The following is a 26,618-nucleotide window of genomic DNA, read 5'->3' as shown; positions in this document are numbered from 1 at the left end:
ATTTGCATGATTTCATCTAAATCATGAATAAAAGCAGCAGTATTTTTCAGCATGCAATATCTTGAAATTAATAGACGAACCGTTCTTATCAATCGTTCATCCAATGCAGCCTTTATCGGGCTGTAACTATGATAGAGTGTTGTATTATATTTCAATAGAACCTTTTGCACATGAGGATTAACATATTGGCTACCGCGATCCGATTGAATTTTTTTTTTTAAGCAGCCCTGTTCAAGAATACTTTCTAAGGCATGAGCAACTTCAACACCTCTCTTTGATTGCAATAGAATGGCATATGCATAGCGACTAAAGACACTGATTGCCACTAGAATATATTTGTAGGATGTATTGTTGAATCGCGTCTAAAGTTAAAAGATCAGTTTGTATTATATGCAGAGGGAAAAGGGCTTTAGTTTGTCGATATTGTTTGCCACGAAGCCTAAGATTCTGATACAGTGTGTAACCCGGCTCATTTTTTAGATACTCTTTTGCATTTTTTAATGTTCTCCCATCTATGTCAGAGGCAATTTTAGAAAGCGTTGTGGGGGAACTTAGACTTCCTGCTTCATCAATATTTTCATAGACATGTTTTAGAACTTCCTCCATTTTGAACGCAAGCACCTAGTGTCATGTCCTCTCCCCTTTTGCACACTAGAGGGTGAATCAATACGTCTTCGCTTTTGTCTAGCCACCATCGTCGGTTTTATAAAATCAATTGCTGCTGCTGCTGCTGCCAGCATTTTCCAAGATTTCTTCTTCTTCTTTTTAATGGTGTTGACGTTGCTGGATGACTGTATTCTCTTAGTTTCCTTAGAATTTTCTTATTTCCAATAAAACTTTGGAGAAAGTTTGATGCATTCAGAAAGGAGTATAGATTATTGTCAAAAGATAGAATTCGTATATAATTTCTCGCCATATAGCAAATTAAATCAAGTAGAATATAAACTTTTTCCTGAATTATATTTCATTTCCCTGTGTTATCGACTTGAACTTGATCACCATCACCACCACTTTTCAACATGAGATATGCTAATACTCTCTTACTCTGTTCTCGATAGGTCACTGGCAATAAGTTTCAAATTGATGTCACTATGGAATTCAATTCCTTCTCCTTTGATTGCACTGCTGAATCTTGTTGAGATGTTTCCTGTTTAGGGGGACCTGTGACGGTGACAGGTCTCTCGCGATACGATCTAGGTTTGTCCACATGTCGCAATGCATCTTGAAGTAAAACTAGCTTTTATCATCGGCAATATTTTCATCATTAATGAATTTGATTAGATTGTCTTCAAAATGTTCCACGGGTGAGAGGACACGTTCAAATAGCGTCAATTTATAGTGTTTAGCCATCCAGTCAAAACTGTTTACAAGTTCTGCAAATATTGGCAGTAAACTCGTAAAAAAGCTACCGCCCGCTTAAAGGAGACGTTTTCTTTAAAAAAATTTTCTCTTGTTTTTGCAAGCCATGGCACGTACAGTTGAACGATGTTGCTTTGTCTGTTGTCCAACACCTTCTGGCAAGTGTACATTGCCTTCAGTTAAATTTAAACAAAGTTCATATATTGGACTAATGAAATCATTGTCAACACCCAGTTTGAGTATGGCCTTCCATAGTGGGGGTTTTGAAGTTCCTAAAACGGAAAATAAATGCTGCTGTTCGTGTAGTTTCTTCAGTGTTACGATGGCAACTAATAGCTTTTTCTACTATTCACCGGAAGATATACTGTAATTTCTTTGTCGAAAATATCTGTGACTACACGTAGATCCTTGGGTGTATTCTGATAAGATCTAGCAAAATCAACCCGTAGGGCTTATTTGTCGCCTGAGTGTACGCTGAAATCAGAAATTTGGAAGCGCCTGGATATATTCGCTTATTGAGAGTTATTAGCGAGCTAGAATCACGAAAAACTCGGTAGATGATATAGATGGTGCAATTCAAGCAAGGGTTCTCATACATTTGCTCTGATGAAACAGATTGTGTAGAACTAGGGTCATGGAAATGTGTTCATGATGAGAGCGAACGGAAACCAGCTGTAGCATTCCTGTGACAACTGTTCAATTGATTCAGCCAAATCATCAATAATCAGCCATGAGTTTGGTTCAATACTATTGAAAACGCCAAATCCCTGTATGAATTGTATTGGCATGGGTGTGGCAATAGCTTTTATTTGATCGTAGAACTCCTGCCAAATACTATAGAAATAATAAATTTTCTTCGTTTTTTCAAAAACATTGTATTACGATTTTTAATTATTTTAGCTAAAAGTGTCATTTTCCCAGACATTGATGGGCCACACAGAAACGATGTCACTGGTGTTTTAAATTGATGCATGCTCCTGCTGCTGTTGGCAACAGTCGGATCACAACTAACTGTAAATCATACTTGTCCATTGAATAAATAATAATTTTCCTATAGATCTATTTAGTACAAGAACAACAAAAACAATATTTCATTCATTTATTAACATCAACACTTGTAAAACAGGAATAGTACACACACACACTATTTGTTCAACAAGAACAACAATAACATTTATTAACATCAACACTTTTCTGTACAGCAATAATAGTACATACTATTTTTAATTTATTAACATCAACACTTTTCTGTTCAACAAGAATAATAATATTTATTAACAAAATTTTTCATTTATTGACATCAACACTTTTCTGTACAGCATGAACAACAACTGAATTTATTAACAACAACACTGTTTTTACATTAACATTTTTCATTTATTGACATCAACACTTTTTTTTGTACAGCAAGAACAACAATATTTGTACAACAGCAATAGTAGACACATTTTTGTACAGCAGCAATAGCACTATTTGTACAAAAATATTTTTCACATAAAAAACACGAACAATACTACAGTTGAACACTAAGAATTTCAAGGAATACCCTCCACCCCTCCAGGCCGATGGCTGGCCGTGGGCGGGACCCCCCCCCCCCAGGGCCACGGGGTGAAGGCCGGCCGAGGGTGGGACCCCCCCCCCCCCGGGTATCTCGGGCCGAAGGCCAGCTGGGGCAATTTTGTGTGCAATAGTCATCACTGCTGCAGGTTAGGTTTTACTATTTGATCATTTAATTTAATTTATCAGGTTAGGTTAGCTTAATTAATGCAAACCGAGTTGGTTGTGATAGCCTACACATTAATCTCTGTCTGAAATTCGATAGTGGCAGTGGGGGAGTACTTTTATACCATCCTCGAGCACAAAGACTTTGTCAGATATACACGAAATGGCATTCTTTTCAACTCTAACAGTATAATTTTTATACTGCAGCTACCGAATTGCTATCAATTGTGCTCTCGGAGCCAGACAACATTTTACACAGGTTCTATAGACACTCAGGTTGAATTTTTTTTACAAAATGTGTAGGCACCTCATTACACGCTTGCTTAATATCTTTGTCGTGGGTTTCTACTCACTAAACTTTAGGACCAGGGAACACCCCATTGAATTTTAAATCACTCCCCGTCTCTGATTTTAGCATTAGTACCTGATTGGGAGCTTGACGTTTCACCAACTTGGGGTAGAGGGACGCATTCCAGTTAGTGAAATCCATCCGCAAGCTGATCCCTTTTACTAAATCATTTAATAAACCTCCTGTTTTAACTTTGAACAGCAGAGTATCTGTTTCCCCATAATAAGCTTGAACCTCCCCCTCACTTGGCCATTGTACCTTGCACACCTTGTAAAAATAGGGAAACATGAGCTTTTTGGAAATTTTCATTACTTAACTACCTCCCGCCATATTCTTGTTCAGTACAACATTTCTCTTTTTCTTGTATAGAAAAACTATGTTCGGCTCTGTGTTCATAAACGATGTAAAATTAGGGTCGGAAATAATTCGTGCACATTCTTAGGGGCAGGTTACGAGGTCACAACGGGATCTATTTCGCACGCTTTCACACATTTTGCATAACGCTGAATTTAAAATGACCTTGTTCATTTCCTTTTCTACTTTACTTTTGGCCTGAGAGCGTTTACCGACAAAGGTAATAAACGTTTTCAATTAGGGTTTCTGACTGAATTGCAGGACCCAATGTTTTTTTGCTATCTTGAAACCATTGTTCACCATCCACCGCGAAAGCACATGGTGAACAACAATATTTAGCTTTGGGTCTAGATCTGCAATCAGTTTCTGTTTGGAGGGCTTCGAGTGCATGCCCATATCATCGACCAAAGATTGATTTTATGGGCTCAGCGATTTCTTGTTTACTGGTCGATTCACACAAGGGAATAAATAATCTTTGACAGAATCATAAAGCGCCATTGGTATGTGCCCGTCAATTTCAAAGAACCATCCTTGTGGCCCATTGTCCTCGACGGTGTGAATGTTTGGGATCTCACAAGGATTCTTAAGCCATTTATAGTTTCTACACGGCAAAGAGTAGTGAGACATTGCCGAGGGGTACAACGAGTTTATGTCAAGGAAAACTGCATTCGACTTTACACCAGTGTCTTGTTCACATGAGTCTGTTGCTAGAACGCGATTCCCATGAAAAAAATACCCCCCCCCCCCCTCGTTGATCTTTCTGCAAAATGGTGTTGATCTACATCAGTGATCATCCCTATTTCCTCCCTACTAATTTAAAAAATCAAGTCCATCACTAAATGTGTTGCGGAAAAATAATAACCTATATAAAATTCAAACTCTGAATGGATTTGGTCTGTGTTCTTACAGACAATACCTAAAAGAGTTAAAACATCACTGGCAAAGTATAGTCTACAGTAATCCCTCCCATTTTTGCAATTACCCTTAGCTCAAACCCTCTCGGCAAATTGATATTCCTCGGCAGTGCATTCATTATTGGTGAGTGAATTATAGAAAGCTTCAATTGGAGGTAGTTTCACCTCGCTGTGCCAAGCGCCAGAACAGTAATAGTCGTATGCATATATGCCCTTACAGGTCTGTAGGTCATACATTTCACTGTCTGGAAAGTGCTGTTTAAGCAGAGGAAAACTATCAAAATTGTGGCTTTTCTGCACTTGAATCAATTGACTCAATGCTTTGGGGAAAAACTAAAAGAATCTAAAAACCAGATTTTATTCCGAAATGTATGCCCATTATTCACTATCTGCCATTTCAACTCGAGAAGCACCAGCTTCTTAGCTGATTTGGGTACAATATTGTAGACAAATGAATTGTTTATCCATGTACTATCTACTCCCCCTCCCTCCCTGTACGTACGTGCCAAAGCCGGTAAAATAAATTTTAAATCATAATTTGAATTGTGAATGAAAACCGGTATAAAAAACTGCTGGCTTACATTCACATTGCACGATTGATGTGCTACACCACGAAAATTACTATCCCCTGATGATGGTTCCTGCCATAAGTGATTATGGTCACGCACTTTCCCCTTCCCCCTAGTCCCTTTTCCCTTAGCCCCTCTCTATGTTCCCCCTTAAAAACACAGCATATTTTTTTTAATTTTTAATCGCTAGACGATTCTCTGCAGACAAAAACATTGGGTAATGGGTATTTCTCAAATGACAAATAGCTCCATTCACAGTGTCAATTAATTTAGTTAATGCCTTGATCATGCACTCATTCTCATCCAACGTCTCGACTATTTCTAACAACTGCATTGTGTTAGATTTGTGTCTTTGTGCGTGGGCATAGGAAACCGCAATAGCTTAATGTTCTTTAATTCGATTCGGAAATCGATGATCGTTCACATCCACTAGCCTAGCTTCACAATCTAAAGAGATTTTATTGCTTTGGAGGAGGGTATTTTGGAAATTCTTAAATTTTAAAATGGCCCTGTCACCCAAAACTGTTTCCACTGATTGGTAGCCATGCCGTCTGCAATGTTTCATGTGATTCTGTAGCTTTAAATAAATACGAAATTGGGACAGGCATGTTGGACAGTAGAAACGTACCCCTATTTTCTTACGCTCCCCCAGAACTCTACTGATATCTGTAATTTGGTTAAAATAGTCAATTGCATCGGGTTCACTATGTGGTGTGTACAATAACCAAACCCGGTGCTTCACCAATTGAATTGACGGGCCTATAACTGGGTACAACACACCCTTTTTATTAGAGCGAGCCCCATCCTCAAATTCATTTTCATACTGGATCACAGTAACGCCGATATTTAAACGGGCATTGGCCCGTTCAAAAATATCAATGGATCTTAGCGTTACTGGAAATTTACTATCTACACATGAAAAATCTGAAGGGGGAAAATCGGAGTCCTCCTTTCCAGGCACATCCCAATAATACAAATTTTACTTTGAAGCATCACGTTTTAGAGGTTCGAAAACTGACATTAGGGAAGCATACATGGAGCATTTTGACCTGTTTAAAAACAGATTCGTAGAATGCCTTGACAACCTTCTAAATCGGGATTATATTTTAAAACTATTGCCCTTTCCCCTCCCCGTCTTAAAATAAAATCTTTTTAAATTTACAAATATTAACACTTAAAATTTTCAATAAATAAAACTATTGACCCACTCCCGTCTTCATTATAATTTTCGAGATGCGTAGTAATTTGGTCTACCCATTGCATGTAAACTGTTTCATAATTTTCTAAATGTGGGTAGACCACTAGCATCTCGGTATGTACATAATGGTAATATACCTCACTTTTGCCCTCATTTAAATAAAATATCTTTAAAACAATTGAAACCTTAATAGAGTCCCTACCCCCCATAGCTGAATCTGGTTTTCTAGCAGCGCACAGATTTTATCTACATATATACGAATAATATCTATAGGGTCAAATATAAAATTCCCCCCCAGTAGCGAATTAAAGGGATCCCCAAAGGTTGTGGTATAGACGACTATTGTATCTAATATTGAATTTAATTGGTTGAATTGTGGAAGTGTTGTAAATTGTGTATTTTTACCCTCCCCCTCTTGTATATCATCACCACCCCTCCTCCACTTTGTTCAATGATAGGACTATGCGAAGTCATTTCATTTGATTGAATAGTAACTATGCCAATTAAATCAGTGGGGGGAGGGTTCTCGGTTAATTCATTAACAAAATCGTCTAAAAGTTGTAAAGTATTTGTACTTAGCAATGGCAAGCCCCCTGCTAAACTGTGCTACTATCTACATTAATATAATTAGTTAGAAAATCATCAATATTGTCAAGTATTTCAATGGAATTAACGATACCATGCCAATCGTTGATAGGTGAATCGTCCTGAATGGCGTTAAACTCCATAGATGCAAGTTCTTCTTCTTCTTCTTCAACTGATGAGGGGGGTGACAATGAATATGGAACCAATGCAATCTATAAAAGAAAACAGCTTATTTTCAAAGTGTCTAAATCACTCTATTTTTAAAATTGGATTGTTATTTACATGGGCCTAAAGAAACGCTTAGTAGTAGTAGTAGTAGCATTTGGTTAATTCACCGCTCTAACTACTCTATATATTCTGAAAGTTCCAATTTAATATAAGATATTTATAATTTAAAACATGACTTAGTAGGTTTTGATTTTGTTCAAACAACTCCCCCGAAAAATTTCATATTAATACTCTCTATATGCTTTGAAAAAAAACCAGTGTCTTTAATTGGTTTGAAATGGATAGCCTATCCCTTTCATGATGCACAACTCATTCTGATAGAAAGTCCTTTTTATAATATTTGTAGAAGCAAGCATTCGTTAATAAAGCAGTTTATATCGCAAAGATTTTGCTACTTACTATGGCTGGGATATAGTGCCTTTTTTTACTTCGCTAACCGAATTCAGCAGGTTGAATGCATGTATTTGATATGATTCAAAAGGAGAACACTATGTTTCCATTGGGAGAAAAAATAGCAAGAAATAAAATTTAAACTTTCATTTTTCAAATTCTGGCTGTAGTTGAGTGCCGGATGGTTCTGGCAAAGCATGTCGGAGGATGTACGGGATATTGACATCGCGATCTTGTGTAGCCGAACCAGCAATGTCACAGGGTTTTGCAGCCAGTGCAGCGATGTCACTAGCTTGGGGGGTTGGAGCAGTGGGGTTCACCATTTTGTAGTTACCCGCCCATTCTCTCTTTATCCTTCGTACCTGGCTGCATAGGGGCTGGCACAGATGAGACTTGGGCAGGCAACGCTGGTCTGAAACGGATGTGTGTGGCTCTCGATGGGCCAGCTATCTTCAGTTGTTGCATTGAAGTAGTGTCGTTACCCCTAGCTCTCTTTTCAGGAGGAGGGCATTGCTAAAAATTGTCCTTAAAAATAAGAGAAAATTTTGTATAAAATAACGACTCCCTTTTAAAGAAGAAAAACAGAACTTATTGTCAGGCATAATTTTGTCTACAAAGCATTTGTCTCAAAGAAGCACCTCCCCCCTTTTCAGCAAAGCAAAAAGTAAAAATTTGCGAGGAAGAAACTAAGCTCAGAAATCAAAGTTTTTATTACACAACTTGTGAGAAATAAACCCTGACAAACAGTAGTCTGGTTAGCCTTAGGATAGAATTAAATATTTCCACCATTTAGAGAAAAAATTAAATACACTCCATGTTGAAAATAAACCCGAAAAGCATAGAAATCCTATTTTTACCATTTAGAAAATAAAACAACATATAATTTAAAGCAAAAAGAGCTAAGGTGTGTTGAAAGTTAAAAAAAAATTTGGCATTATTCTTTAGGGCCAAAAGGTGTATCAAATTTAGGCCAATTATTTAAAATATAGATTTCAAAATAGCCAGCCATAAATATAGCAGACAAAATATGGTATAATTAAAAGCTAACCAAACACTAAACTTAAGAGTTGCGTGTCGGAAAGGCTACATTAGTTTTCTTGTCAAGAGGGGGTACATGTCAGCACAATGAATCTATCCCCTTACTCCCCCACCCCCACATAAACGCTGAGTACTCTAAATGGAAAACAAATAGTATATGAAACTATTTATTATAACTAACACCCATCCCCTCTTTGCTATTCAAAGGATTTACTGTTTTTAATTGGGAAAAAGTATCTTTTTTAGCGAAACCTTTGCAATCCTAATTCTTAAGAATTAGCACACAGGATGCGAACTTGAAGGGTGTCAATAATTATCTCTATTTGAATCTTAGCGGCTTAATATCATAGTGGGGAGCATTAATACCTAAGACGATAGAGAAAGCATGAAAAAAAACATGAATTTATACAAAAAGAGAATTATTTCTAACGAAAGAATTAAAATAGTTAATAGGGGTGGGGTTACATGGTAAATAGTAGCGTATTTTACGCTTTCTAACGACTATAAACATCGCATAGTGGAGTTTTTATTGGAAGGGGGTATGCCCTGAATTTAAATATACTGAAGGGGGACTACAAAAATGATTTTATTTGGAAATCACCCAAGAAAATTTACTAAATAGAACTCACATTATAAATCGATGTAGCTAAAGTTTCCAAATCAATAATATCAGATGTACTCTCCCTTGTGGCTTGAGACTGTATGATAATTTAACCTCAACGCATGTCCATTATAAACAAAACCTCAAGCGCGAATTGTGATGTAAGGGAAACCTTACGTAACTCCCTGATTGACCTAGAAAGAGACATGTGATTCTGTCCCGTCCGTGGATCAATACATTTAGAAATATCCCCTGATTGGCCTAGAAAGAGACGCGTGATCCTGTTCCCGTTAGCGGATCAATATATCGCCCGTTCGAATTCAGTGCACATGTGCAAACTTCGTCCCGGAGTCAATACACTTAGAAACAGTCCCCCTGATTGACCTTAAAAATGGTGTCACTGACCCGTTAGCGGATAAATAATCCATGAATAAATTAAGTAAGTTCCGGAGTCGATAGGTCCTCCCTACTGGCGTCGGGGGAGGGGCTAGTTGCCCTTGGATCTCTTTTGACAAATAAAAACTGAGCTCGAACTTTCAATTTTCAATCAAATAAGCCCTTTCTTTCATAAGAACCATATATGCCCGTGGACATAAGTAACAATGCCTTCCCCCGGGCCCTTGGGGGTTGTGTTTACAACTGAGTTTTAGTTATCTAATTTTTGAACAATTTTTAACTTAATGGTTATCTCCAAATTTTTATCGGATACATTTGGGGAAAAAGGGGCGTATTCTTGGGGGGGGGGGTTCTTCTTGCCCTCCAATCTCTTATGACTCTCACAAACTGAACTAGAACTTTAAATTGCCAATCAAATGAGCCCTCTCTGAAGTTTTTACGAGCATCCTTTCCATAAAAACAATATATTCTCCCAGGGCACAGCCTACAACACTTGCCCTTGGGCCCTGGATGGCTGTGTTGACCCCAGTGTTTTCGTTACATGATCTTTGAACTATTTTAAAAAAAGGCTAGCTCAAAGTTCTTTTCGGATGGTTTCGAGGAAAAAAAGGCGTAGGGGGGGGGCTATTTGCCCTCCAATCTCTTTTGACTCTCAAAACTAATCTAGAACTTTCAATTTCCAATCAAATGAGTCCTTTTTGAACTTTATACGAGTATCCCTTCTTGAATAACCATATATGCCCCCAGGGTATAACTTAAAACACCTGTCCCCGGGCCCTGAGGGGTTGTGTCGACACCGGAGTTTTTTTATATGATCTTTAAACTATTTTTAACAAAATAGCTATCCCAACATTATTATTGGATGCATTTGCGAAAAAAGGGATTGGGGGAGGAGCTGGTTACCCTCCAATATCTTTTGACGCTTAAAAAGTGATCTAGAACTTTCATTAAAACAAAATGGATATTTCAAAATTTTGATTCCATGTGTTTAAGGAAATGGTGGGCGTGAGAGGGGGGTTAGTTGCCCTCATATTACTTTCAACTACTAAAAAGGGCACTCGCCCTTTCAATTTCCAATTCAGTGAGCCTTCTCTGAAGTTTTTACGAATATTCCTATATAAGAACCATACATGCCCCCAGGGCATAACTTATAACCCTTGCCCTGAATACTTTCGGGGGAGTGTCCAGCTAAAAGATATAATTTCCAGAACTTTCAACTACGTTAACCAAATTGCTATCTCAAAATTTTGATTGGATGTGTTTGGGGAAATGTTGAGCTTGGAAGGTGTGTTAGTTGCCTTCCAATCACATTCGACTATTAAAAAGGGCACTAGCCATTTAAATTTCCAATGGAATGAGCCCTTTTTGAAGTTTCTACGACATCACTTTCTATAAGACCTTGTGTGCCTATAAGACCCTACATATATATATATATATATATATATATATATATATATATATATATATATATATATATATATATATATATATATATATATATATATATATATATATATATATATATATATATATATATATATATATATATATATATATATATATATATATATATATATATATATATATATATACGAAAGTTTGCATCAATTAAACTTGCTCCTAACGTAACTTTATCGGATCAACCTATTTTGCACCCATCCCCCTCCTAAAAATTCTGGATCCACCCCTGAAACCGTCACATCTATTCGACCAGTTATTAAAAGAAAACAAATTCCTTATTTTCACAAATTTCATTAACCCCCACCCCCTTTTTTATAAAATCCTACGTAGGCCAATCAGTTGAGTCCATTGTATATAAATAATACATTAAGCCATAATTTGTATATAAATTAAGTCATACCTGTAAGATGTGACAGTTGCAAACCACTTGGGCGGCTCACCAAGTTTTTTTCTGCTTTCGCAATTGCGAATAATGCAATTCCTAACCATTTCTCATTGATTGACGCATGCACACTAACCCGCTAATGCATAATAAGTGGGAGGAGCTTTTTGTTCGCACCGAGAATAAAGAGCCAGAAATCATCTTCGGTAAACTTACTGCCTAATTATATAAACTGTGCTCTCCTCATCATGCCTGTTGGCTGAGTATCTCTGTGTCTGTCTTTGTGTGTCTGACTATGTTTTTTGTAGGTATTTTTGTCTCTCTCTTTCTGTACCCGTTTATCTGAGTGAATGTTTAGTTGTTTCTATGTCTGTCTTTGTGTGATATTATGTCTGGCTCTGATTCTTTGTAGGTATTTTTGTCTCTCTCTCTCTCTCTCTCTCTCTCTCTCTCTCTCTCTCTCTCTCTCTCTCTCTCTCTCTCTCTCTCTCTCTCTCTCTCTCTCTCTCTCTCTCTCTCTCTCTCTCTCTCTCTCTCTCTCTCTCTCTCTCTCTCTCTCTCTCTCTCTCTCTCTCTCTCTCTCTCTCTCTCTCTCTCTCTCTCTCTCTCTCTACTCTCTCTCTCACTCTCTCTCTGCGCCCATGTGTCTGAGCGGATGTTTGTCTATCTCTATGTCCGTCTTTGTAAGATTTTGTAGACTCTGTGTGTTTGTAAGTATTCTATCTGTCACTCTATCTGCGTCTGTTTGTCTGAGCTGATATTTGCTTGTTTCTATGTCTGTCTTTGTGTGATTTTATGTTTAGCTCTGTGTGTTTGTAGTTCTCTCTCTTGCTCTCTCTCTCTCTCTCTCCCTCTCTCTCTCTCTCTCTCTCTCTCTCTCCCTCTCTCTCTCTCTCTCTCTCTCTCTCTTTTTTTTTTTCTCTCTCTCTCTCTTTCTCTCTCTCTTTCTCTCTCTCTCTCTCTGTGCCTGCGTGTCTGAGCGGATGTTTGCTTGTTTCTATGTCTGTTTTTATGTGATTTTGTGTCTGACTCTGTTCGTAGGTATTTCTTTACTCTCTCTCTCTCTCTCTCTCTCTCTCTGTTTCTTCGTTTTGTGTCTGAGCGGATGTTTTCATATCATCGATTCAAGTATCTGAGTTTGTTGCACTCAAAAGTGCTTTTCATAATACTTTTTATATACACTTGTATGAATTTTCGATTGTATGAATTCTTTCATGAACATGCAAATTGAATTATGAGAAAACAACCTATTTTTTTAAATACATATATACATTTTTATTAATAAACAAAATTTGCAAACATCATTACATTACTTTCGCATTGACAGCTGATTTAAGCATAGCAAACATTCGCCAATTGCGCAAAAATATTAATTGAGGCCTATTTTTTTAATATTTTTTGAAAGTCTCTTCCACTTTTCCTTCCTGCAGTGATGTTGTGCGATAATCCACTAGAATTAGAGCTAATAATTCAGGAGTGAATTGGTGATGTAACTCCCATATTTGAACTTGATGTTTATGGGTCGTACTGGTCTTTTTTATCTGGAGGGGTACGATTACGACATATTTTATTCCTATCAATCTGCTCAAAATTTAATCCGAATCTCTATAAAATGCACCAATGAGCTCATCCCAAGTCAATATATCCAAATAGAGTTGTTCAAAAATACCATCCGATTCTCTATGAAACTTGTCAATAAGCTCATCCTGAGTCAAATCCTGAGGGCTCGGGATGCTTTCTATCGCACTCAAAAGAGTATCGATAACTACAGGATCCAATCTCCAGGGGGAAGTATCTTACCCTTATCTCCCTCCAAATCTATTATGGGTTTTATTGATTATGGTGTTTTTAGTTCTACTATTCTTGTTTTCTTTGGTCGTTTTGATAGTGACCGATCTGCATTAGCCTAAAATAATAAATATAGATTTAATTCTAGTTTTTGTTCACTTAATATCTATGTAGATGAAAGTTTCTGTTTTAAAAAATAATGACACATATTGTTAAATGGTATTTGATCTTATTAAAATATTTAATCATTTAAGAGACTAGGGTTTTAGTTTTCAGAAATAAGAACGCATTTATATAAAATACAATTGATTTTATTACGAATATTTGATCATTTAAGAAACTTGGGTTTTAGTTTTCAGAAATAAGGAAAAATAAGTTGAAAAAACACATCTAATTTATTAATAATTCTTGATGATTTAAGAAACTTAGGTTTTAGTTTTTATAAAAAGAATGCACACGGTTAAAATATATCTTATTCTATTAAGAGTGTTGCGTTTTAGTTTCCAAATTAAGCAATGCATTTGATCATTTAATAATATTTTATTATGTAATAAATTGAGGGATCTAGTTTTCAGAAATAAGAACGCAAATTGTTAAAATTCATCTTATTTTGTTAAAAAAAATTGAGAAAAATACATCTTATTTTATTAAGAAAATTAAATTTTAATTTTCATAAAAAAGCATCTTGGTTGAAGAAAAAAGACTTGGAAAAAAGAAAAAAGACGAAGAGTGGTTATTCCACCATTTAATCATCTTGTTTTATATCCATTATAAGCATTAAAGGCAATCAGACATCTGCTATATATTTACTTCAGGGACTTATGCAGGGGGAGAGCCTTTGCCTCCCTTCCCCACTCTTCTAAAATCTAATTTCTTTGAATTTCTTCTCAATTCCTATTCAAATTATCAAATATTTTTTTTCTATTATTATTTTAAAATAGGGCTCCTGCAAAGTTTATTTTATTTTTGGATTTCACCCCTTCCACGGAAATATATTTCAGACACTTCTAACACAGCTGAAAATTGCCCTGGAAAATGCCACCAGAGTATCTCCACATGTAAAATTAAGTCGGAAAGGGAAAAGTAAGACAAATAAAAGAATTTCATATAGGAAAACTCTTTTGAAAATTCCTACATCACATTTCCTAAATAATAAATTTTGTGATTTGTCACTGACCTATAGAATACTGTCGGTTTTTACAGTACGAATAGTTGTATGCTTTATTTACCTTTTAGTACTCTTTGCACTAAACTTTTTAGCACACTGCACTTAGCACATAGCACAGCTCTTTGCACTAAACTTTTTAGCACATTAAAAAAAAATTCCTATTCTAATTAAACAGCCCTATTGTTACAAAACTTATCAACGAAATTTTAAATATAAACTGATGGCTAAGAATTTGTAGTGCTTATTTAAATGGTGATAAAATCCTGGTACGTGCCTCAAAATACCTTCTCAGGGTATACATTACACAGTAGATTTGTCTCATTTTCTTAACCCTCTTTTTTTCAAGATAGCTAAACCATTTTAAACATAGCAAAAACTACCTAAATTAGAATTATATGACATATTATGCTAGAGAAAAAGGCCAGACAATCACTAAACTTTAGGGTTGCAACTAGGGGAAGGGGGATCATTATTGTAGTCAAGTGGATACATGTCCTATTCCCCACGCTAAAACTTCAATCAATTTAACCTTCGCCCCCTTAATTTTAGCAAAAATAAGTTACATTTTGCGGAGCATTTCGCTTAAAAAAGACTGACAGTCAAACTGTGTTCCTGATTCAACTTTGATTCAGGGGAAGGCAGTTCCTCCTTTCACATCATTCTAGTTCATGGGCGCCGGCAGGAGAGGGGCAGGGGGTCATGCCCCCCTGGAAATTTCGGACTATAAATTAATTATAAGAAAATCAAAAGAAAAAAGGCAGAATATGGAAAAACCATGGAAAAAATGTGTGTTACCACATAATCGACTGACGGCCAATGGATTTTGACCCAATAACTAAAGTGTAAGAGCCTACCTATTGATAAAATGCAATCAAAGTATGCACTTTTTATGGTGATCCTAAATATGTATTTCTTTATTAGTAATGAATGCAGTTATTAGTGCACAAGAAAGTTCGTATAATTAAAGAAAACGTAAGGAAAACAATAATAAGGGCCGATTTCGGTAAAAATATGACATGAACTTTTGCTTGCATTGCCAGAGTACCCATGAGCTGATATACTCGTGTGAAGCCACTCTATTCAGAAATGTTTTCCCTGAACGGAATGCTGGGAATTTTTGTATTTCCCCTTGAATGGATACGTTTTTTGTGATTTATTATCATATATTTATTTTTCCAGGAGTAATTGTATTAATCTAGTTGTCACTTTGCAGAAGATGTAATTATTTACAGTTATGAAGTATAAAGGTGTCAAATATATTGGTTTTTGGTATTCAAAATTGTGTTAAAAATCTTGAATTTAAAATTCTTATTTGATTTTCTTAATATTAGTTTTAGTTTTTTACTCTGAACAAACTAATTCGATAATGCGTTACTTTCATAAGCAATTGAGTCTAAAGGCATTAAACATTTTGGTGTTTGATAATCAAGTTCAAAACTGTCGATATCACAGGCAGCGCGCTAGCGCTGCCTAAGTAAAGAACGATGTGGGCACAATGTATTTTTTTTTTCTCCATACCCGGGCAATTCGTATCGAACGAGTTGTCGTAGAAACTTCGAAAAGGTCTCATTCGAATGGATATCGGAGCGGCTAGTGCCCTTTTTAATGGTCAAAAGTGATTGGAGGGCAACTAGCCCACCCCCAGGCCCATCATTCCCCCAAACACATCCAATCAAAATTTTGAGATAGCCAGTTTGTGCAGAGTAGTTGATTTCCAGATAGAAAATATCTTTTTGAGTAGGACACATCCCCACAACCCTCGGAAAAAGGGTTTTAAGTTATGCCCTGGAGCTATATAAGGTTTTTATCACAATTCATATAATTATCCAGTAAGCTTATCGCAGATCATTTCTGGTCTTCGTTCTCGGTGCTAACAAAAAGCTCCTCCCACTTCTTTCTGCATTAGCGGGTTAGTCTGTTTCCGATTGTTTCCAAAAAATCGCATTATTCGGACGAGCGGGTTTCTACTTATTTCTGATTAGATCACAGTCGGAATCGTCTACCAGTTAAAAGATCTGATGCCGCATATTTTTTTATCTTCGACAAAAGTCTCTGGAGCACTCTCACCTGTGTCTGAGTTTTTTTAATGTGTGAGAGCTTGACAGATCATCCTTTATAATTATATCAACTGTGGTTATTATAGAAGATGCTGTCGTAGAAACTTCAAAACAGGCTCATTCGATTGGAAATTCAAAGGGTTAGTGCCCTTTTTAATAGTCGAAAGTGATTGGAGGACAACTAGCCACCCTCCCACCCATCATTCCTCCAAACACATCCAATCAAAATTTTGAGATAGCCATTTTGTTCAGCGTAGTTGATTTCCAGATAGAAAATAGACTTTTGAAGAGAACATGTTATGTCCTAGGGTATATAAAGTTTTTATAGAAGGCGTTGTCATAGAAACTTCAAAAGGGGCTCATTTGATTGGAAATTCAAAGGGCTAGTGCTCTTTTTCATAGTCAAATGTGATTGGAGGGCAACTAGCCCCCCCCCCCCTCCCTACGTCCATCATTCACCCAAACACATCCAATCCAAATTTTGAGATAGCCATTTTGTCTAGCGTAGGCTAGTTTATTTTCCAGATAGAAAATATGTTTTTGAGAAGGACAATCCCCCACAACCGTCGCAGCAAGGGCTGTAAGTTATGCCCTGGGGGCATATAAGGTTTTTATAGAAGGGGTTGTCGTAGAAACTTCAAAAAAGACTAATTTGATTGGAAATTCAAAGGGCTAGTGCCCTTTTAAATAGTCAAAAGTGATTGGAGGGCAGCTAGCCCCCCCCCCCCTCCCACGCCCATCATTCCCCCAAACACATCCAATCAATATTTTGAGATAGCTATTTTGTTCAGTGTAGTTGATTTCCAGATAGAAAAAATGTTTTTGAGTAGGACGCTCCCCCACAACCCTCAGGGCAAGGGGTAAAATTTTGATATAGACATTTTGTTCAGCGTAGTTGATTAACAGATAGAAAATATGTTTTTGAGGAATTTTCTAAAAATATGTTTTGAGTTTGACTCGGTTATTTATTGTAATTTCTGTTCGTTTTGGGCTTCATTTATTTATCGATGCTGATTTGTGGTAGTTTCACACTTGGTAGATTATTTGATTTTATTTTTGCTCATTTTTGTTTAATGGAGTTCTTTACTTTTCTTTGAAAAACTTATTTTGTGGAAAAAGGTTTTTTTAATTAATTGTTGAAAAATATCCGTTCAACGCTTCAGCATTTCTCAACAGAACTGAATACGGGAAGTTTATATCTTAGTTTTTTTAAGTAGGGTATTGTTTTGTATATTTTTAAGATTAATTACTTTTTCCATTTTTATGTACTTTTACTTTAATTGACACACTTTTTCATTGTCTTTAGAAAAATGTTTGTCTCTAAGCTTCATTAAATAAAAAAAAAATCAACTGAAAGTAAGGAGCAACATGAAAACTTCGAACAGAAACTATTGTGTATATGAGGGGGTTTCCCCCTCCTCAAGACTTTGCTCTTCATGCTATAGTTTTTCGATACTTTAAAAAAAGTTACTTATTGTTCTAATTAAAAACCCTTGTGTTTCAGGAGTTGTTTTTAAAGAATTGGGGAAAATAATTAAACTTTAACATAAAGAGCAAGGTGTTGTGGAGGAGACACTCCCCCTTATATACGTTATAATTTCTGTTCATTTTAAGTTTTAATGCTACTGATCGTTTTTTCATAACGCCAGAATACCTGCCCCCCCCCCCCCTTCCACGGAAAAATCCCACTCCCCACAGAAATATCCTCTGGGCAATTCAGTCCTGGTGAAAATTTACCCTGGACAATTACCCTTAACATCTCCATGTCTAAAATTGAATCGGCAAAGAAAAAACAAGACAAATAAAAAAAATTTGGATAGGAATTCTGGCCAATTCACCAAGTGTAAAATTTCCCCTGAAAAGTTTCCCCCTGTAAAACTTTCCTCTCCCTGGAAAATTCTCCCCGTGTAAAATCCTCCTAGGAGAAAATTCCTGCTCTTTCCACAAAAAAATATATGCATATTCGAAATAACAAATAAAACAATGGGTAAATTGTTATAACTTCAAAATCTTTCCCATGGTTTTTTTTTATCTCTAAGGACAACGTTATTGGGCCTTTCAACACTGCTGAAGAAAAACGTATCTCAAAATTTTGATCGGAAGATTTTGGAAAAGGTGGCGTGGGAGGGGGCCTGGTTGCCCTCCAATAATTTTGCTCATTTAATAAGGGCACTAGAATCTTTTATTTCCATTAGAATGAGCCCTCTCTCGATGGTCTAAGGCCACTAGGTCGATACGATCACTCCTGGAAAAAAAAAACAAGCAAACAAATAAATAAGCATCTGTGAAATTTCTTCTGGCAAAAATTACAGAAGTCCATATTTTTGCAGATGATCTTGAAACCTTTACAGTAGGGTTCTTTGATACGCTGAATCTAATGGTGTGATTTTCATTAAAATGACTTCGAGGGGGTCTATCTCCCTTTTTTAGAAAATTAATTAAAAAAACTTTTTCCACAAAATAAGTTTTTCAAAGAAAAGTAAAGAACTCCATTAAACAAAAAATTTGCAAAAATAAAATAATCTACCAAGCGTTAAACTACCAAAAATCAGCATCGATAAATAAATGAAACCCAAAACGGACAGAAATTGCAATAAATAACCGAGTCAAACTCAAAACAATCAGAAATTAACATAAGTTGGGCGCAAAACCCCTATGCCTTCCCAAGGCCAGAACAAAATTTGCACTTTACTGAAAAAAGTATAAATGTGTTTACTTTTATAAATTTAATAAATCAAATAATATTAATATTTTGATTACTAAATATCAGTATGTGTATATTAAACTGACAATACGCATTCATTTGTATTTTATTTTTGCAAATTTTTTGTTTAATGGAGTTCTTTACTTTTCTTTGAAAAAATTATTTTGTGGAAACAGTTTTTTTAATTAATTTCTGTTCGTTTTATATTGACATAGGCTTTTCAGGGAAAAAGAAAATAAAACTTTAAATCTTTTTGTTTTTTAAGACTTTATAGTTTGGCCTGCTATTTGTATGCTGGAGAAAAATTTTCAGCAATTTTTAACAACATGCACCCTTTTAAAAATGTGAACACAATTAGTAGTGTTTAATTTAGTTTCATACCTCCTCTAGTTGACCTAAAATGGAAAACTTGATACCATTCGCAAAAAAATCTGTTTACTTTCTTTGATAACATGGATACACTTACGCTATTTTGATTTGGTTAATTTTTAAGAGCAGAAGTAGCCCCGAAAGTTTGAACATGACACCCTCAGTCGTTCTTGAGATACTGCTGAGCTGTGTTGTCAGATGGGCTTGTTTTCCGCCCCGTGGGCTTGTTTTAGCCGTCAGGTGTGGGCTGAATTTTGGAGTGGGCGTGAGGGCCGTGGGGCGGGAAAATGGCTTTTTTTGTTAAAAAACGGGCTTATTTTGACTGAAAGTTTGGAACCAGACAAAAATTCCAAAATCACTGTGGCTTAGCCATGGTTATGCACCGAAAAGACAAGAGCCCTCCTTTAGCGCGTAGAACGCTTTCTATTCTGAGACGCTTCGCCATTAGGAATTTATTTCTGCATGGCTGAGATGGATCTGCGTTAGGAGTCTTACAAGTTACAAGGAATTTTATTACTGCTCAGATTAAGACAAGACTTGAATTGTATGCAGATCTATCCTTTTTCTGTATATTTGACAGATCTGGCCGAAACTTTTTGTGGCGTAGGCTTAGTCAAGAATTGGGACTGTTGCAAAAAAATCATGTCAAGAAAATAATTTATACTTTGTAATATACATATTTCCCTACTTGTAATGGTATATACCTAGAGAGGGAATCATGTTAAAAAAAACAATTCATACTTGATAGTTAATATACAGAAATAATTGTTGCTGATATCTTGCTTGTAACCCTGCTATACATTACCCCCCCCCCCGGTCATCCCCCTTAATTTGCAAATAAACGGCTGAAATTCATCCATTGTACCAGTAAATTTAATCAACTGTGACAAAACAAAACAGAAAAACAAGTTACTGATGGGAGGCATTGGAAATATCTAATTCGGGTTATATATTTGCACATTAGGAGAAGGAGTTAGGGATAAAGTATAGCTGAGATACATGCACTATGTGTTATCAACAGTTATTCTGCATATTGTGAATTGTTTTCTTAACATGTTTCATTCTGTACATGGCCTTCTCTAGACTTGTAATTAACACTTTTTAACTGCAAGTTTATTATACTTTATCTCCACCCCCCTAATGTGTAAATATACATGGGTGCCCATAGGCTGAATTATAGAAGGGGCTTGCATGGTCTAATTGGCACTTCCAGTGCTGTATAAATAAAATCTCAAAACAAAATGTCAAAGTCAGCACAATAGTGCTGCCTAAGTAAAGAGCAATGTGGGCACAATATTTTGTTTTGTTTTTTAGACCAGGGTACTTCTTATAGAAAAAAATATCATAGGAACTTCAAAAAGAGCTCATGCAGCAACAAGCTCCCCCTTCCCCGCGTCAATCACTTCCCCAAACACATCCCATCAAAATTTTGAGATAGCCATTTTGTTCAGCATAGTTTAAAGGTCTATAAATTATTATTTTTAGATTCCCCCCCCCCACAACCCTCAGAATAATATTAGATAGCGAATATAAACACATACGCAGTACGCACATGCAATAACGATTTAGAGAGAAGCCGAATTAATTCAAAAAAAAATATTAACGTGTGGATTTTCAAAATGATGATAAACAATATCTCAAGCGCAACTTATATTAATAAGTTGAATCTTTGAGAGTACATTGTGGGGGATTTTGAACTAGCCAGAAGGCACTATGTGTATACTTTTAGTACTACAACTATAGTTACTGTAACTAATGATGCTAAGAGTACTAAGGTGAAGATGCCCCCCCCCGTGTTCCCCCTAATGGGTGCCCATGCAAATATATAGTCTGAATTATATATGGTAAAATTCTAGACAATCTATTTGTTGCTATCTTGGGAAGGGGTTAGGTTACAAAAATGAAGCTTTCTGTGATGGGTTTACATACTAAAGTATGTCCTTGAAAGATATTTTAAAGTAGCCAACCCATCTCTACACCTTTCCCCAATAGAGGGCACTGACCTTTGATGAACTTTAAAAACCTTTGTTTTATAAATGTGAAACCATGCAGAATAGATCTTCTGCTTAAAAAAAAGTACAAAAAAATTGTTTTCAGCTTTACAACTTTGCTCAATCCAAATTTGGGAAGTTTCAAAGATCTGGAAATATATTTCCAAAATTTAGGAAAAAACTTTAATATGGCTTAAAATTCTACTCTAATAACTGGAATTGCATTTTCAACTAAAACCAGAGAAAAACAAACTCAAAATTAAGATATAATGTGGTTTTGTCAAAATTCCAAGACTATCAAAAAGTAGCTTGTCTAGAATTTTACCTTACATATTTAATGCTCATTTTTACACTCACTCTTGTCTTAACAATCTGCCAAAAAATTGAATCAATAATGACAAAATCAAGAAACAGAAAATATATTGGAAATATAGAATTTGGGCTAGGCTAGCCTATATTTTTGCACATTGGGGGTGGGGCGAGGGAATAAAGTCCAATTACAATCAAAATGTGCTATCTATATTTATTAATTTGCAAGGTTTCACAAGGATTGTTTAAGGTCATCAAATAGCAGTGCCTTCTAAAGGGAGAAGGAGGTGGAGGTAAGTATTTCAAAAAATTTTCCTAAGAGATTATTAATTATTATCTTGATGCATTCTTAGAAGATTCATTCAGCTGACTCAAATATTTTCCAAGACAGCAAAAAGTCACTAAACAAGAAATTTACCAAAACAGAAATCAAGGTCTATTAGTCTTACATCAGAGCTACTGAATAAGAAACATGAAGAAAACAATTCTCACTTAAAAGTATGGAGAAAAATTGTAGTTAACCTATTTTGAAGGCACTTCCAGTGTAATTTACCCCTTCCACTATTCTGCAAGTATATAGCCCTACTAATATATTTCCCATGCATCACTCTTGTTTAAACCCTTGTTTTCTTTAAATTAAATAAATATTGATGAAGTCAAGAAACACAAAAACAGATGGGAAATATACAATTTTGGCAATACATTGGTACATAAGAGGGGTGGGATAAAGTATAGTGGAAGCACCTTCAAAATTTTAACTACTTTTTTGTTTCATATTGTAAAGGAACAATTGCTGTCTTAAAATGTTTCCTTCTCAATAGCCCCAATTATAGGCTAATACCAAATCAAGTAGTGTGTTCACCCATCCCTGTATCAACTTTTGAATTGTATACATCTTTTACCTTAGTTCATTGACCTGTCAAAGCCATTTGATCTATATCTGATTGTAGAATATATTCAGATATAATGCATATCAATCATTATTTAAACAGATTTATGAATATAGATAACAAGGAAAATGGACTTGATAATATGATTAATAAAAACAGGTTGTATGTTGTAAAGAAATAATTATGTGGTTTCAGTGTTTTTGTTGTCCTGTATAAACATATGTCCTAGACCTATATATGGGACTATGAGAGTTGAAGGATATATTTTTTGAGTGAAACAAGTATTACAATTAGAAAGAGTAAAAGGTATTTATTAGTGTTCCTCTTGTCCCTAGTTCTGATATGGAATCTTATATGTATTTACCAAAGGTACCATTCAATTCTTTCCAGTGGTATTTCCAAGTATAGAAATTGCATCCCAACCTTCTAGTGGCTGTCAGGTAGTGGCTGCTTGGAATGGAATTCTGAATGGAAAAGGCGCCTAATTCCCTTTTGTTGCGCATCTTGTTGCGGCCGATCCCTGTATTGTCAGACCGTTTTCACCAATCTCTTTCTCATTGCTTTTCCTCCGTTTCTCGTATTCACTTTATTAGACCGGACTTTTGGTTTTGAGCCACAGGGAATCACTGTGGTCCTAGCATCTGTTGAGCTAGACGAATTTTGGATATTGTGGAATCCTTGATTAGGTTATGATTTTTGTATTATTAGAGCCTTTGACTATGGGATTAAGGTGCATTGAAATGATGCGTTCAAAGGTATTAAGACTCCAGGGTATGACTATGTAGTTGTGAAGTGGTGAAGAATTGTAAATATTTGCAATTATCGGATGTAGCTGTTTTAGAAGGACTTTAGAGTCAAAGTGGATCACTTAGTAATAAATTAATTTAAATTCATACTCCCAAAGAGTTCAACACCGCGACTTGATAACGCCAAATTTGAAGTGTCATAAGAGATTCCCCTATCCTATTGGGATCACTGTTGTAATTCTAGAGCTAATAGATGCACAATAGCCCCAACTTCACGGGAGGGGTGCTTTTATTAGATCAATACCAATCGGGCTTCGGCTCGTCTCTTGGTGACTCTGAATAACTAGAGCCTCTCTCACGGTCTCGCTCCGGCGACGTGACTTTACTATGTCGGCCTGATCCACTGTCGCGGGTATGCGCTGTGCCTCCAATTGGTGCCCCTGGGAACGGTTACGCTGGGTTAGAGAAAGTAGAGGGAGACTGAGACCCGGCTACCACAAAAACGGACGGCAGCAGGCGCGCAAATTACCCCCTCCCAGAATGTGGAGGTAGTGACGATAAATAACGATTCAGGACTCATCCGAGGCCCTGTGATGTGAATGAGTACACATTAAATCCTTTAACGAGGATCCATTGGAGGGCAAGTCTGGTGCCAGAAGCCGCGGTAACTCCAGCTCCAATAGTGTATATTAAAGTTGCTGCGGTTAAAAAGCTCGTAGTTGGATGTGGGTCTCGGTCAGGTGGTGCCGCCTCACAGTGGTCACTGCCTCAATCGGACAATTCATTGGATCGTTCGGGGTGCTCTTAACCGTGTGTCCTGTGGGGCCGATACGTTTACTTTGAACAAATTAGAGTGCTTAAAGCAGTTGCACCGCGCCTGAATATCACAGCATGGAATGATGGAATAGGACCTCGGTCTTATTATGTTGGTTTTCTGGACTTGAGGTAATGGTTAACAGGGACAGATGGGGGCAGTCGTACTGCGACGCTAGAGATGAAATTCTTGGACCGTCGCAAGACGAACAAATGCGAAAGCATTTGTCAAGAATGTTTTCATTAATCAAGAACGAAAGTTAGAGGTTTGAAGGCGATCAGATACCGCCCTAGTTCTAACTATAAACAATGTCAAACAGCGATACGCTGACAGGACGTGAATGAATCCTCGTGCCGCGTCCGTGAAACAACAGTGTGGGTGGTACTTTTGACGGCGTTGTTCTAAGAAGTCACTGCATGGACGTGACGGACTGTCCCCAAACGGAGTTGATCCTGCGTAATCAGGCGACTTAACACGAGACCACTCACCAGGTCCGGACTCTGGACGGATTGACAGAGTGAGAGCTCTTTCTTGATTCAGTGGGTGGTGGTGCACGGCCGTTCTTAGTTGGTGGATCGATTTGTCTGGTTAATTCCGATAGCGAACGAGGCTCTAGCCTGCTAAATAGACGATGGATCCTAGGGGTGGATCACACTTCTTAGAGGGACAAGTGGCGTCTAGCCATATGAGAGTGAGCAATAGCAGGTCTGTGATGCCCTGAGATGTCCTTGGCCGCATGCGCGCTACACTGGAAGAATCAGCGCGTCCTCCCTGTCTGAGAGGACAGGGTAACCGCTGAACCTCTTCTGTGGTTGGGATTGGGGACTGCAAGGATCCCCATGAATCAGGAATCCCTAGTAGGCGCAAGTCATAAGCTTGCGTTGATTACGTCCCTGCCCTTTGTACACACCGCCCGTCGCTACTACCAATTGAATGATTTAGTGAGAACATTGGACGACTCGCCAGGGCAGCCTCCGGGCCGCTCGTAGTGTGGCTGAAAGTTGTTCAAACTTGATCCCTTAGAGGAAGTACAAGTAACAAGGTTTCCGTAGGTGAAACTGGAGAAGGATCATTAGCGTTTGATAAACAAGAGGGAGACTCTTGGCCCCTGTGGTCAGTAGTTTGCCTAATCGCTGTTATTGATACACGTTCCCGTGTTTGGTGTTTGAGGTGCACAAGTTGGTTTTTCGCAGGGGAGGAGTACCCTTGTGCAGCATCAGTCATGGGGGCCATTCGTTGAACAAAAGGAGTGCTCAACGGAGTCTTGAGGAATGGGAGCTTTGAGGCAGTTTGTTGTCAGAATGGTTTCCTCAAAGTTTAGTTTTTATCAATGGAGAAATGGTGAGAATATTGACTGTGAGGACTACGTGAGCTGGCTCTGTAGTTGGGGTTCTCAGAGGAGTAGAGCATGCAAAGCCTGTTGAGGTAGCACGTCTCAATGGAATCACTATGACGTCATGATGAGATGAACCAACACTGAGGTAATTGTTGTTGCCCCAGCAGCATGTTCGTGTGGGGGGCTACGAGATGATGACTGGCTATTGTCTTGAGGTCTTGGTGTTTGTATCAAGGAGGCACACTTGTGCCTCTTTAAAGAGGCGACCCACCACAATGTTAAGCGATTTCTGGTCCTAGAGGTCGCAGAGAGACGGCGGTGATCGCATTTTTTAAACCAAGCTCAAACTAAGAAACGTGTAAAATTTCATCCTCCTCCGACTTTATCTTCATGGGGTAAACTGGGCCGGAAGTTTCGACCCTCCCACTACAGCCCCCCTTTAACGTTTTCCGATCGGACTGAAATTTAGAGGTTAAGCTTTTCTAGTTCCCGGGAGCTTATCCTCGAAATTTCAGCTCCATCCGATTGCTCCTTCCCTGTTTTCCAAAAACCACTTAATGTTCATTTTTCTTTTTTTATTAGCCACGCCTACAGGCCACAGTTGGCAACGGATTCGGGTGAATGAGGACTCATTCGAAGCGGAATTTGACCTGTTAGGGCCTTTTGATATTTTCAGACCGAACAAATTATCCCCCGAATTTATATTTACGAAAAACCTCGTTTTCCTATAAGAGCCCATGTTAAATTTCCCCACCACAGTCCCCCTTTAACATTGTCCGATCGGGCTGAAATTTATGGGATAAGCTTTCCTAGGGCATGGGCGCTTATCCTCGAAAGTTCAGCTCAATCCAATTACTCCTTCCCTGTTTTCCAAAAACCAAATATCAAGTGTTGTGGGGA

At 37.2% G+C, this 26,618-nt stretch overlaps 1 protein-coding gene and 1 pseudogene across 1 annotated transcript in view; one reads left to right on the top strand and one right to left on the bottom strand.

Moving 5' to 3' along the window:
* The window catches only part of LOC148944346 (uncharacterized), a 574,325-nt gene that overhangs the window by 137,580 nt on the left and 410,127 nt on the right, over positions 1-26,618 (bottom strand). The window lies entirely within an intron of this gene.
* LOC148944352 (small subunit ribosomal RNA) lies at positions 23,678-25,457 on the top strand (annotated as a pseudogene).

The sequence above is a fragment of the Artemia sp. Qi Xiang Cuo genome, chromosome 14 (assembly GCF_049724085.1).
Source record: "Artemia sp. Qi Xiang Cuo chromosome 14, ASM4972408v1, whole genome shotgun sequence".
Classification (NCBI taxonomy): domain Eukaryota; kingdom Metazoa; phylum Arthropoda; class Branchiopoda; order Anostraca; family Artemiidae; genus Artemia; species Artemia sp. Qi Xiang Cuo.
Note: the sequence above shows the minus strand (reverse complement) of the source record. Positions and strands in the feature narration are given on the sequence as shown.